Below are 12,679 nucleotides of genomic sequence, written 5' to 3'. Positions count from 1 at the left end.
CTGTTCCTCTAATCAGAAGTATCTATTTGCACATCGGGCCCCCCACCAACCTGGGAACTCCCAGCAGAGCAACAGCAAGACCCAAATCCTAGCCTTCTGTGGCTGTGGCAGTGGCAGTCCTGCTTTTGTTTGCCCTGCTCCAATCCAGAGGGAGGGCTATGCGCCACACCAGGCCAATTGGCACCACAGCCCCTTGATCCCAAGCTGAACAATCACACGACCCTAGCTCTTTCTGGACTCTTCAGGAAAGAGGCCTGCACTTCCTCTGAGATGGAAGCACTGAGAGCCTGAAGCTTTTGGAGCCTTCCTTGAGAGTGAATCCAATTCAGAGGAAAACAGACCTTAGATCTAGAAGGAGAGAGGCCAAGTCCCAGTGACATCTTTGAGCTCGTTTCCCTATGCCTGGGACCAACATAATCCCCAGACTTTCCAATTGGCAAAATACCCTTTGTTCTAGACACCTTGAGTTGGGTTTCTGTCACTTGCCACCAAAAGAATCCTGTCTCGTATATACCTGCTACATGATCTTTCTAAAACTTAGTTCTTATCAGTTCCCTTCCTGTGTAGACCTCCTGTGGGACCTCCTGTGATACCCCTTGGCCTGCCCACTGAGCAAAGGTGGGCCCCCTCCTGAGTCCTCAAAGGCCTGGCAAGATCTGGTGCCTGCAGTTTGTGCCCCACAAGCATACCCCAGAGATAGCAGTGTAGACATTACAGGCACAGACTCTGGTGTCAGATGTGCCGGGTTCAGGTCCTCCTGCTGATATTGGACAAGTTACTTAACTGATTCTGAGCTGCAGTTTCCTTATCTGTTAAACACACATAGTAAGAATATCTCAGGGCAGTTGGAGATGATGCATGGGCAGCACTTAGCATGGTGTCTGCCACATCTCTAGTGCAGTCAGCCCTCCATAAATGTGGTTCCTCAGTCTTCCATATCTGTGGAGGTAGAACCCTTGGATATGGAGGGCCAACTATAAGGGACTTGAGCATCTCTGGATTTTGGTATCTGTGGAAGGTCCTGGAATCAATTCCCTGTGGATACTGAGGGATGACTATAATATTATTTTTATTATTGTTACTACTATTACTGTTAATTTCCTTGCTGCAAAGGCCCTTGGTACTGCTGGAGCTTCAAAGTTTCCTCCTTGTGTGGTTGGTTGCTTGACAAGGAACATGACGTGCTAATCCAGATGAGGGGTGAGGATGGTGCAGGGATGCCAAGGCCTCCATCTCTGGGCAGGACTGTCTGTTGCGGGCTGCTCGTACAAACCCAAGTGAGAGGCCTCTGCAGATGCCAAATGCAGGCAGAAGGGCCATAAAATTTTCAAAAAGAAACTTTCCATGGGAGCTATTAATGCATCATGTGGTTTCTGAGAATAGGAACAGGCTGCAAGCAGCTCTGTGGCACTCCTTCAATCAGCCAGCCTTGGCATTTCCATGTCAGAACTCAGAAAGCCCAGATGAAGCCAATTCTTGCATGACTGGAAAGAAAATCTCTAGCCAGGTTGGCGGTATACATGCCAAGGTGCCTGAACTAACCTGATATTTAAAATTGCAGTATCCCTGGGTCCCGTGGGGCACTTGCCCTGGGAGTGTGGGCTCCATCATAGGAGGGGGCTGAGTTTGAAGATCTGGCCACCCTGCCCTCTATGGCCTGCCATTCCAGAATCATCTATTGGTGACCAAAAAGGGGGCCATTAAGGGGAAGGCTGGATGGTGGCTCATACCTAAATCTATACCCAAGCCATCCTGAGCCGCATCTTCTCTCATCCTCATTTACCATTGTCTGACACTCAAGAACCTGCCTGCAGCCAGATCTGTCTGTCTAGAGTCTGCTGGAAGCTGAGGCCCACAGGGCTCCCACCAATCCTGTGCCCTCAAAGGGGCTGGGCCCAGGGTTGGGGAGATCCTGAAGGGTGAGGGCTTCCTCCATGATGAAAATCAGGTCTGAGATTGCTCTGTCACAGGATCTGCTCCACTTGGCACTGACAGGGCAGCGCCAGGGCAGTGCCTTAAGCGAGGCCCAAATCAGGAGCCCATGTGCCAACAGCTGAGCATCTGGATGGGCATGGGCCGCCTACCTCAAGGGCTCTGAGCCAGCCCGGGTGCTAAGCTCTGTGTCTGAGCATCGCCTCACAAACATCCAGAAGCAGGGGATCCTGGAACCCCCCAGCAGGTCACATCACCTGCCTCAGGTGATCCCTATGCTGTCTGCTGTGTGACTAGCTAAGGGCCAGCCCCCAACATGCACCTGGTTGGCCAGCACCACCTCCACCCTCAGGAGAGTCCCTCCTCATAGACATCAGGAGGAATCTCGCTTCTCTCATGCTCTGCTGTTGAGGCTTCTGTCCCAGCAAAGTCCCTGCTTCCCTGACATGAGGGCTGATGTTAATGGTTCATGAGCTGAACAAGGCTTGGAACATAGTTTGCTTAAGAAGCAATGACAACATACTTTCTGTGGGAGTAGAACTTTAAATACAAGTCCACACAAATGGCAGGATTTATGCAGACTCAGTGTTCAGCTGCGTTTCAAGTACAGCGTTTCCTCCTGGAATGGGTTGGCCTGCTGAACAGTGTGTAGGCATTTCAAGGCACCAGAGAACACAGATAAAGACAACAAACCTCCCTAAAACGGAACAGACTTGCTAAAATTCTTCCGAAGGGTATCATTTCACATTCAGCCTCAAGTCTTCTATGCAAAGAACATTTAACAAACCGAGTCCTGGAGGAGAATTTATGCAGAGATTAAAAAGCAAATCAGTGTGAATGAGTAAATAAAATCAGGCGTCAGCACCTCACCCACCCTCCTCACAGCACTGCGCAGTCAGGCCCGAGGGCTACGTTTCTGCACCAAGACTGGATCTCATTCACCACTGAGGGCTGAAGCCCTTTGTCCCGGACCCTTTCAGAGACCTTGGACCCCAGGCCACTGCTACCCTCAGGTCCACAGTACCACAGGAGCCCTTGGCTCTGAGAGAACCAGCCAGAAGACCCCATCCCCCTGAGAGAGGATGCCCCAGCTCAGGCTGAACCATGGACTGCTTGCTTGAGGAGGCCTCTGACCTGCCTGTGGGGCTGTCCTGGGCCTGTTCCAGAATTTGTAACTGGGAGGGGATTGGGGCTGCTGGAGTCTGTTGCCCAGGGTTATGGGCCTCAGAGCTTCATTTGCATAGGATTGCGAATTAGTCATTCATCCTCAGCAAAGACCAGCAGGAAGACATCATGGGGGTCTGCAGCCCCCTAAGTTCCCTCTAATTGCTGCTACCAAACCTGCCTTCCAAACCTGTCTTCTGAGGCTCTGGGTTCCAATTAACCCCTGGTCCTCTGGTAGTGGTGCATTGTCTACACCTGCTTTTGGCTGTTGAATCCTACATTTCTGAAAAGGGGGACAAGACCTCTTGGCTCTGGTCATGGAGACCACATGTCCCAGATTGCAGACGTAGACATGCTAGTATAGACCATGACACGTCTTTATTCAGGAGTGACTAACTTAAAAGATAAGCATGCTTTGTCTTCATGAAGATCTGGGTAGACTTTTCTTCCCTTTGTGTCCACATCTGCCTCCAAGCCTGAGACAAGACTCTTGCCTCACTTCCTCTGGCCCTGAGAGCAACAGGAGCATGCTTTCTAGGCATGAGGCAGGATTGTACCTCCCAGTCCCCTTCCAGTTGGGTAGGATCGTGTGGCCAACTCTGGCCCATGAGCTGTGAGTGAATGATGTGTGTCACTGCTGGGCCAGAGTACTTAACAGCAGATGTGAGACCTTCTAGAGTTTTCTTCTTCTGCCACGTTGACCTGGGTCCCTGGCTGAAGAGACATGGAGCAGGGCTCCAGCTAACCCACATGTAGTAACCCATCCTATAGAGACCAATAGAGGAAGGCTTCTGATTTGGCATTTAATCAGCCCATTTACTGAAAACAAACCTTCCTGATTGACAGCCCTTGGTTTCCCAGGAATATGGAGAGATCTACTGTCCAGAACAGACTCTCTTCAAAAAGATCTTCACTTTAAATGATAATAATGATGTTCCTCTGCCCTGAATCCAAACCAGATGAGTCACTAACTCTTTCCTATGCCCTCAATGTATGGACTGAAAAATTGATTCCTGCTTTGTACCTGTGGTCCTCAGGACTCTGAGGCATCAGGGAGCTGAGCCTTAAACCTTTGATTTTTAGTAGAAACACTTTCTGCTCAGATGAGAGACTGTGGCTGGTGATATAGGTAGCAAGGTAACTCCGTAGACATGGGGAAGTAAATCCACTGGAAACTTCTGCCAGGGATTGGTGTATGGGGTTGGTTCCAGAGGCCAAGCAGGGCCTGCAGGGGATGGGAGGAGGGAGACTCGAGGGTCCACTGAGGTGGACTGCAGGTTGAGGTGTAGTGAACAGCCTGTGCTTGATGCTCAGGGGTCAGAGCCAAGAGGCCAGGTGTGGTCAGGCTCTGCCAGGTTGTGCTGGCTGATGGGTGCCTGCCAGGGCTGGTCAGGGGCAGGGCCAGGGGCAGGGCAGCAGATGTCAAGCTGGGAGGCTGGGGGTGCCCAGCATCCATTCCCTGTAAGTCAGATGCAGCACTGAGACTGCTCGGGGTATTTCACAGCGAGGGCCCAAGAATTTCCAGAGGCAGAAACTTGCTTTCTAGGTGTGTATATTTGAATGTGGGGGTGTCCTCCTAGAGGGTATGGAGACAGAAAAGTGGTGGGTGGCGGGTGGAACAAGCAGTGAGCAAGGGAGGGAGGTGAGGCGGGGCGTCAGAGAGAGCTGAGGTTAGGCACTAGGGAGGCAGATTCACTCAGGAAATCTTGCGGGCTAGGCTGTGCCTTTGATTGCCACAGTGACTGCCACATCCCAGACTGCAGGCCAGGAGGAGACACCGGGGGAGGAGCAGCTGTGGAAAATGGGCCTGAGAGGAGGATCCAATGCATTCAGTTAGAGTTCATCCCTAGTTGGGTTTGCTTAACTTAAACGCCTAGAATGTCCAGTTAGCATCCCACATCCACCACGCAGACCAGACTAGCCCAGAGTCTCAGAGTACTAAGAGCTTGCCTGTGCTGGCTGCATTCTGCGAGGGCTGACCCTCTGGCTGGCTGAGGGTCTGGGCAGCCACCCAGTTTGAAGCTACCTGCACCACCCCCACTGCCAGACAGAAGGTGGACAGGGTGTCTCACCAGACTTTCTGGTAAAGTTTCGGAAAGAAAATCTCCAGAACGGAGGTAAGCACCAATGAGAAAACAGTCTATGCAGTTTCAACCAGATTTGCTTTGAGAAAGAGGCTCAGCAGGAGTCTTAAGCTGCTTGATCCTCATCTGTCCCTCAGCTCTCTGCCCCATGGTCCTGGGCAACCATCCTTCTTGTTCCCTTCCTATCTTTGGATTGCTTGCTATTTCTCAGAGCCCCTTGTCCCCTCTTCTCTGGCCCGCCCCCGAGGAGCCAGAACTTCCCCTGCCTCTTCTCTTGATTGATCTTTCATGGTTCACCTGTCCCCAGGTGACAGCTAGCCCAGGTGTCTCTCCTGATCTCTGACCCCATGAATTGAACTGACAGCTCTCCACTTTCCCCTAAAAGTTTATCATTCCTCTTCCTCTACTTCTCTAATACCAGCTCTGTCTCCTGCGTCCTCCTCGGACCCTGGACCTCATCCATACCCCAGCTCCTCTCACCAGCCGAGGGTTCTGCCTCCCTAACCCTCTGCATCCATTCCCACGGCCATGCCTAGTTCAAACCTCGCCCTCTGCCACCTAGACACTGCAACAGCCACCATCTGGTCTCCCTGCAACTGGCCTCCTCTCCTCTTGTCCACATGGCAGCTGCTGGCATCTTTCTAAACTACACATCGGACCACATTGCTCCCCTGCTAAACTCTTCAGTGCCCTTGTTGACCCCAAGAAGATGCACCTGGTAGGGAAGGACAGGAAAGGGGAGGCAAGGCCCAAGAGCCTGACAGCTCTGTGTCGCCTCCTATTGTTGGAGTCCCAGGGGCCCTTGACCTGCACAGTTCCCCACTGCCCCCTTCTAGCCCTCCATGCCTTTCCTGAGGCTGTTTCCTCATCTGTGTGAAGGGATGAGGCCTCAGCAGAGGTGCTCAGGGTATGAAAGTCACAGTGATGGTCTCTTCAAACCTCAGCCAGTCCCCTCTCTGTGGCCCCAGGGGTAACTAGAGACCTTTGACCCAGCTCACATGGGCCATTACTCTCTTGAGAGCTGGCAGTTTCTATGCATTAATTGCACATTTGCAGTCTGCACACCAGAAAGATGACCAACCTCCCACACTTTCAGATTTACTATGCTAGACACAGAACTGAGAGAGAGGAGGCTTGAGCAAAGTTGGCCCATCCCTCAAAACAAAGGGAGGGAGGACCTCATGTGTGTGGCCCTATGGGGTGTCTGCAGGACCAAAGGTCCTGCCCACCTGGCTGATACCAGCAGCCTTGAAACTCACTTACCCTTTTCAACCTCCAGTCCTGGGGGGGGCATGTGGGTTCTGTTTTTCTTTTGCAGGCACTCAGTATTTTATCCCATCATCTGACCCTACTTTTGTGTTGAACATGGTAGGCAGATAATAGGAACCCCTAAAGACTGGCTGACAAGTGTCAGCCCTGCCCCCTGCAGACCTGGAGTCCAGCTAGGGCAGCTTCAGCAATCCAGCTCATCTGGGACCACTGCAGCCTGCTCAGAATCTCAAACTCATTTCCTCCCTCCCTTCCACTCTCTCTGTGAGGTGCGGCTCAGCTAAGAGCCAGTTTGTGGCAAAGACATGAGGGACACTAGAAATGAGCCTCAGAAAGGCACAACTAACAGATCCACCTTTTGGGACATCTGAGCAGATGTTGCACAGCACACACCTCACAGAATGTGCTCTTGACACCGATGGTACATTTACACTGTACAGCCACCCCAAGCAGCTACTGTTGGCCCCATTTACAGATGAGAAAACTGAGACTCAGAAAAGTACAGGACAGTCCTTGAGAGATGTGGCCCTGTCACCAGAACCCAATCTTCCTTTCCTCTCTACCTTTCTCACCAAGGTTGATTACAAGTGCTATGCAAATATATTCAAAACATTGAAATGAGCACTATCCAGCACCAAGCCCCCCCTACCTCCAGGACAAGTTCCCCACACTATCCCCCTTGTCCTGCTTGTTCTTGCCCCTCATTTTCCACAAAACAAGATCCTCACCCTTTCTTTCCAGTCCCTGAAAGTTACATTTGTCACCCACTCCCACTGTGCCCTTGTAGTCTCCCTCCCTCCTTGTGGACTGCTGGCCTCATCCAGCTTCTCTTTTCTCTTTTGTTTTTCCATCCAGTCACCATCACCTAGGATCCCCAAATCTCCCTACCTCCAGCTTGGTGACCTCCCCAGAGACCATGAAAACATTTAATTTGCCAATATTTGGGAGGGGCAGGTTCTTAGAATGGTCTTGCTGTCCTGGCTCCTGGACTGAGGTTCTCAGCTGTCAGGGGAATCATTGTGTTTCTGGTTTCTACTTTTATTCCAGTAGTTTGAATTAGTCTTTTGGGGATGGATTCAAGACTAGGAATTATGAGGTAAACTTTAAACTTCTGATCATGTTGCCAAACTGCTTTTCCACCAAGGTTGTTTGAGAGTGCCTGTTTGAGGTGGAGGGTATAGCTCAAGTGGTAGAGCACGTGCTTGGTATGCATGAGGTCCTGGGTTCACTCCCCAGTACCTCCTCCTCATTGAAAACAAAACAAAACAAAACAAAAAACAGAATGCCTGTTTCATAGCAGCATTACCAGCTCTGGGATTTAGCATTAAAAATAAAAATTTATAATAGTTTAATGGGTAATGATATCTGATTACATTTTCCAAGATATTTAAATTATATTCCTTCATTTTTGAGACGTGCTGCTTCAATCCTTTTCCTCCTTTTTGAAGGAGTTTGTATTTTCTCCATAGATTTGGGTGTGTCAGACATAACCCCCTCCGCTGGCATTGAACTACATTAGGGGGGGCTCAGAATAGGACCAAACTGCCTGCCCCAGATTTCTTACCCCAGAGTTGTGTTTTCAAACTTTTTAATCAAGCAGCAGAACCTTTTCTCAAACTATCTCACCCAGCACCTCTTTATATAAAACATTAAGAGATAGCCTATGAGGAGAAGCCTGGAACCCCCCCTTCCAGAAGTCCCTGTCCTACCTGAGGAGGGGTCGTTGGGACCTTCTTGTTCCGTCTGAAGAGGGAGCACACAATGCAGAGTCAAGGACCTGAAAGGAAATGAGCGGTTCACAGAGGTGTATGGAACTCCACAGCCACTGAGCAGCTCAGTGCAGGTGAGCCAGGTACAAAGACCAAAGGGCCCCACCTGCGCTGGAGGCACTGCCACACCCTCCACGTCGCCAAGGAGAGGGGGTGGGCCCGGCTGTCCCCACGAAGCCCAGCCAGAGGGGGTGGGGGCGGAGGTTTGTGCAACAAATCTAGAGAAGCCCGAGGAGTAGGAGGATTGACAGGTGGGGAGGACTCCGCGGGTGGGAGGCATGAGGCTTCCATGTGGACCCCTGGACCCAGGTCAGGCCAGAGAAGTGCGGGGTCGGGGGCAGAGAGAAGCGAATTCAGAGCTCTAGCAGCGGGGCCTGGGTTTGATCTGATAGGCGAAGCTAGAACAATCGGAGCTCTCCAGGAACTTTGTGTGATCTCAGCCTTACTAAGGTACCTGGGGGTGGGGGAGAGCTGAACCCAGACCCGGAAAGAGGGCCAGTGGCTACCGAGACGGGGGTGAGGTGCGGGGAGGAAGCCGCGTTGAGAGGAAGAACTGAGGGATTTTGCTGCAGATAAGGAGTAGGGTTAGACAGATCGGCGAGGGGAGACTGAGCGGGAACACTTCGTGAACTCGGTGGGGTCTTCGGAGGGGACGTTTGGGAGGACACCGGTGTGAGTGGTGATCTTTGGACACCAAGGCACCGGTTCCCCACATTCCTTTCTAACCCAGTCCCAGGATCCGCTGGCCCAGTCACTCACTCTCCTGCCGGGGTTCTTAGGTCCGGTCTCTCTCTGGCCCCGCCCTTCTAGCCCCGCCCCCTGCCTCAGGTGCTGGACCCGCCTCCGATTTCTGGTCCGGGTCCCAGGGCCTCAATCACTGCCTGGCCCCGCCTCCTGAAACCTAGCCCCAGGCAGCTCTTTGGCCACTTCGCCTGGCCTCAAAGTCCTGCTCTTTAGTCCCGCCTTCCAGTCCCCAGACCCACCCCCGACTTTGCAGCCGAATCCTCCGGGCTTGGCCCCGCCCCCTGGACTCAGGTCCAGGAAGTTCAGCCCCCACGCCCAACCCCGTCTCTGCGCAGCCCATGACGAGCTCGTCGGCCCTCCACCGTCTCAAACCAGTTCTGCTGCCGGCCCAAAGCCCGTTTTACCACCTTCACACTCCACGCAGGGTGACCGTTACTCCCCAGGGTCCAATCTGGACCAGCTCATGTCCTCTATATACACTTATTTTGCAAATCACCCAAACTAAGCATTTCAGAAGGATCTGAAATTTGAGTCCCAAGGGCTCTGTCCCGAAGCCAAAGATGTTGTGGAAGAGTTGAGGAGTGTCCTCACTTGGGAAACAGTTGGCGCCCTCCTGATCAGGAATCCACTAGAAGAGCTCCAGTGAGACAAGGGTTCTAGTCAGCTGAAAGGTCTTGGGCAAGTCACTGAACCTCTGAACTTCAGATGCCCTCTCCCCTGTACCACTGGGGGTCACTACAGGGTCTTGGATGGCCATGGCCAGGACCAAATGAGTACAGATCAGAGTGGGAAGAAGGAAGCCAGAGCCCATAGGTCCTCGGTCTACATGCTCTACCTGAGTGGGCTTGTTTCCATGGGGACACCCTGCTTTATTTCCTCTGAGTTAAGGTTCTGCAGGCATCCCTCCCCACCCATAGCCTGGGGAGTCCAACCTGCTGAGAGGTCAGAGGGTGGCCTGCTGTCCTAGCCTCCAAGGCAGGCCTTGTCCCCTGTGCTTGGGACGCCTGCCTCCTCACCCTCAGTAAGCTGACAACCTGTATTCACAGTTGTCCCTCACTCTCTTGGTGGGCTGACCTGCCTCCTGGACCACAGGCTGGCAAGCATCTGAAAGTGACCGTAAAAGAAGCAGGCCTCTCTGGGGCTGTCCCAGCCTGTGCAACTCTCAGCCCCCACTTCCCTCTCCCAGAGTCCTCACCTCTCAATGAGAAATTTGCTAAGGAGGGTCTTTGTGCTCAGATATTCCCCAAACTATCCTCAGCTGCATAGCCTCTCTTCCTAACAAACTCTTCTGGAAAATCCCCTGTGTGTTTTTTCAAAATAGAATTAAAGTCCAGGAACTAACTATTTAGGGAGGGGTTCCTGAGGGGAAATGGAATCTCTGCAACCTTGAGATAACAGGACCTTTCCTTTTCTCAAAAGAAAAGAAAAACTTGTCAGATCATTGATATTCTGAGCCAGACCTTGTTTTGAAATATGCTCGCCTCTGTCCTTTAACAAACTACAGCCTTTCTCCCTCTTTGAAAATAAGATCACATCAAATCAGGGATTAGAAATGGGAAAATTCAATCAGAGCCTCCCTCTGCCAGTTACACTTCTCAATACACTCCCAGGCGAGCAGAATCAGCTCCCGCTACAACCCAGCTCAGCATCATCATTCAACACGCACCGGTAGGAAATGGTGAAACAGAAGGACCTTTCATCCCGAGTGAGCGAGGCCTGCAGCACTGCTCTCCTAGCTCTGGAAGCTGGCGGTGTCCCGGACCAGTGGAGTCTGGGCCTGTTGTTTAAATAGGCAGTGGGAGGGGGCAGGGCTGGCCTGGGGGGCGGGCATGGAAAGTGGGCCGTTTACCCAGCACAACAAGGCAGTGTCCGCCGAGCCAGCAGTGGTCCTAAGCACGCGCCTGCCTGCTTGTCCGCTATGAGCCTCAAGCCCACAGGCCCCTAGACCACAGACCAGCACCTGGGATGACCCTGATGGACGTGCAACTCTAAATGAGACCACATGCTCAGATGCATGGAGCTTGGTCCCGGTACCTGGATGCCTCTACCTGTCTTAAGGCATAGCCTGGGCAGCAGAACCAGCTATGGAGTTAGACAGACCTGCTCCCTAGACCAGTAGGTAGTGGCCCCAAGCAAGGCGTCTCTCCGAGCCTGTTTCTAGTTTCTTGAAATAAGGATAATAACACCTACTTCATAGGTCCAGAAATAATGTTTGCAAAGGGCCTCTCACCCAGGAGGTTGATTTTACTTATCCACATGGTGATGCTAGTGTCAGGTACCTTCAACAAGGTTTAAGCCCAGAGAGGTTTGGTAACATACATAAAGTCACACAGCCCTCCAGCTGAGTGTCAGGGTCAGACTTCATGCAGACCTGAGACTCAGATGAGTTGACAGAAGCCTCTTGAGGTGAGGGTGAGGAGCCATTGCTGGCCTTGGGGTAAGGTCTTGACTGAACTCTGGAGTTACCCCTAGATCCCCAATACCAAGGCAAGGGAAGAGGCATGGCTAGACAGGCATGCTGAGATGGCCTGTCTGTGCATGTGGTTGGGACCTTGCAGTGGGGTGCAGAAGTACCCTAGAGTAACTACTAGGGATGGCTGGTAAGAGGAGCTGCCCCCACACTCCTGCTAATTCATATATTGAAACCCTAATCCCCCCAGTGTGGCTGTATGTATAAATGGGGCTTTTATGGAAGTATTTAGATTACATGAGGTGATACGGGTGGGGCCCAATCCAATAGGATTAATGTCCTTATAAGAAAGACATCAAAGAGCTCCCACCACCTCCCACATTCATCGAGGAAAGACCGTGTGAGGGTTGCAAGCCAGGAAGAGAGACCTCTGTAGAAACCGAATCAGTCAGAACCTTGATCTTGGACTTCTGGCCTCCAGAACTGTTAAAAAAGTTAATTTCCTTTGTTTAAGCCACCCAGTCTGTGATATTTTGTTACGGCAGCCCTCACAAATTAATACAAATGAATGGGATTAAGGGGTTGCTGGGGAGCATGAAAAAGGACCATGAGTGAATTCAGAGGTTTCCAATTCAGGCAACAGTATGGGCGCTGAAGTCATGCACTGGCCAGGGGTCAGGTTGGGGAAAGCAGGGTGATGGTATTGAGGGATATTTGCGTGGGTGTGACCATGTGGCAGCAGGATATTCAGACCCAGAAGTCAGAGAAGTCTGGGCTGGAGTAGGATTTGTGCATTATTAGGAGTGACTAAATTTCGTCAGATCCCTTACTATTTTTTTTTCAGTTGGTCCATTCTCATTCCAGTGTCTTTTATATCAGCTTTTGTCTTTCTGTAAAAAGGCAGACATTCTCCTTTGCTTTTAAAAAGTATAATTGTGCACAGATTCTCCCCAATTTTTAAATGGCTTTGTTTCCTCCTACTTGTACAGAGCAAGTCTTGAGGAGCATAACTGATGTGTGGTAAGAATACACGTGTGGTTAGAATTGCACATTTTTTCCTGAGGTTCATCTTTACTCTTGTGATACCAGTTCTCTTGTCATTCTTGTCATTCCAATTTCAAAAGAACATATCTCCCTTCACTTCAGCTTGCCAGATAATTTATCATTCAGAAATTTAACTAGCAAATGTTTATTTCTTTCTGATGTTTATTTCCCTGAGAGTCAAACTCTAAAGGCACAGTGTGTGTACTTCAGTTCTAGGCCGAGCTGTCTTTTTTGCCTCTGGAAACTTTTCTTGTATTATTTCT

The 12,679-nt window shown here is 51.2% G+C and overlaps 1 protein-coding gene and 1 non-coding gene across 5 annotated transcripts in view; one reads left to right on the top strand and one right to left on the bottom strand.

Moving 5' to 3' along the window:
• The window catches only part of SMPD3 (sphingomyelin phosphodiesterase 3), a 79,621-nt gene that overhangs the window by 18,500 nt on the left and 48,442 nt on the right, over positions 1–12,679 (bottom strand). Inside the window, exons 1-2 of one of the 4 annotated variants that reach the window (XM_031458205.2) lie at positions 10,629–10,707; positions 8,159–8,226 (exon numbers count right to left, since the gene is read on the bottom strand). The exons of 1 other annotated variant lie outside the window; for it this stretch is intronic. The gene's annotated coding sequence lies outside the window, so the exon portion shown is untranslated. Of the gene's footprint in view, positions 1–8,158; positions 8,227–8,977; positions 9,004–10,628; positions 10,708–12,679 lie in introns of those variants that run through there. 2 more of the 4 variants (XM_031458206.2, XM_031458204.2) reach the window with 2 other exon arrangements.
• On the top strand, positions 7,620–7,693 carry TRNAT-GGU (transfer RNA threonine (anticodon GGU)). Its single transcript has one exon. It is a non-coding gene; the product is annotated as a tRNA-Thr (tRNA).

This window comes from Camelus dromedarius, chromosome 9 (assembly GCF_036321535.1).
Source record: "Camelus dromedarius isolate mCamDro1 chromosome 9, mCamDro1.pat, whole genome shotgun sequence".
Lineage (NCBI taxonomy): Eukaryota > Metazoa > Chordata > Mammalia > Artiodactyla > Camelidae > Camelus > Camelus dromedarius.
This window is presented reverse-complemented; position numbering and strand designations above follow the sequence as displayed.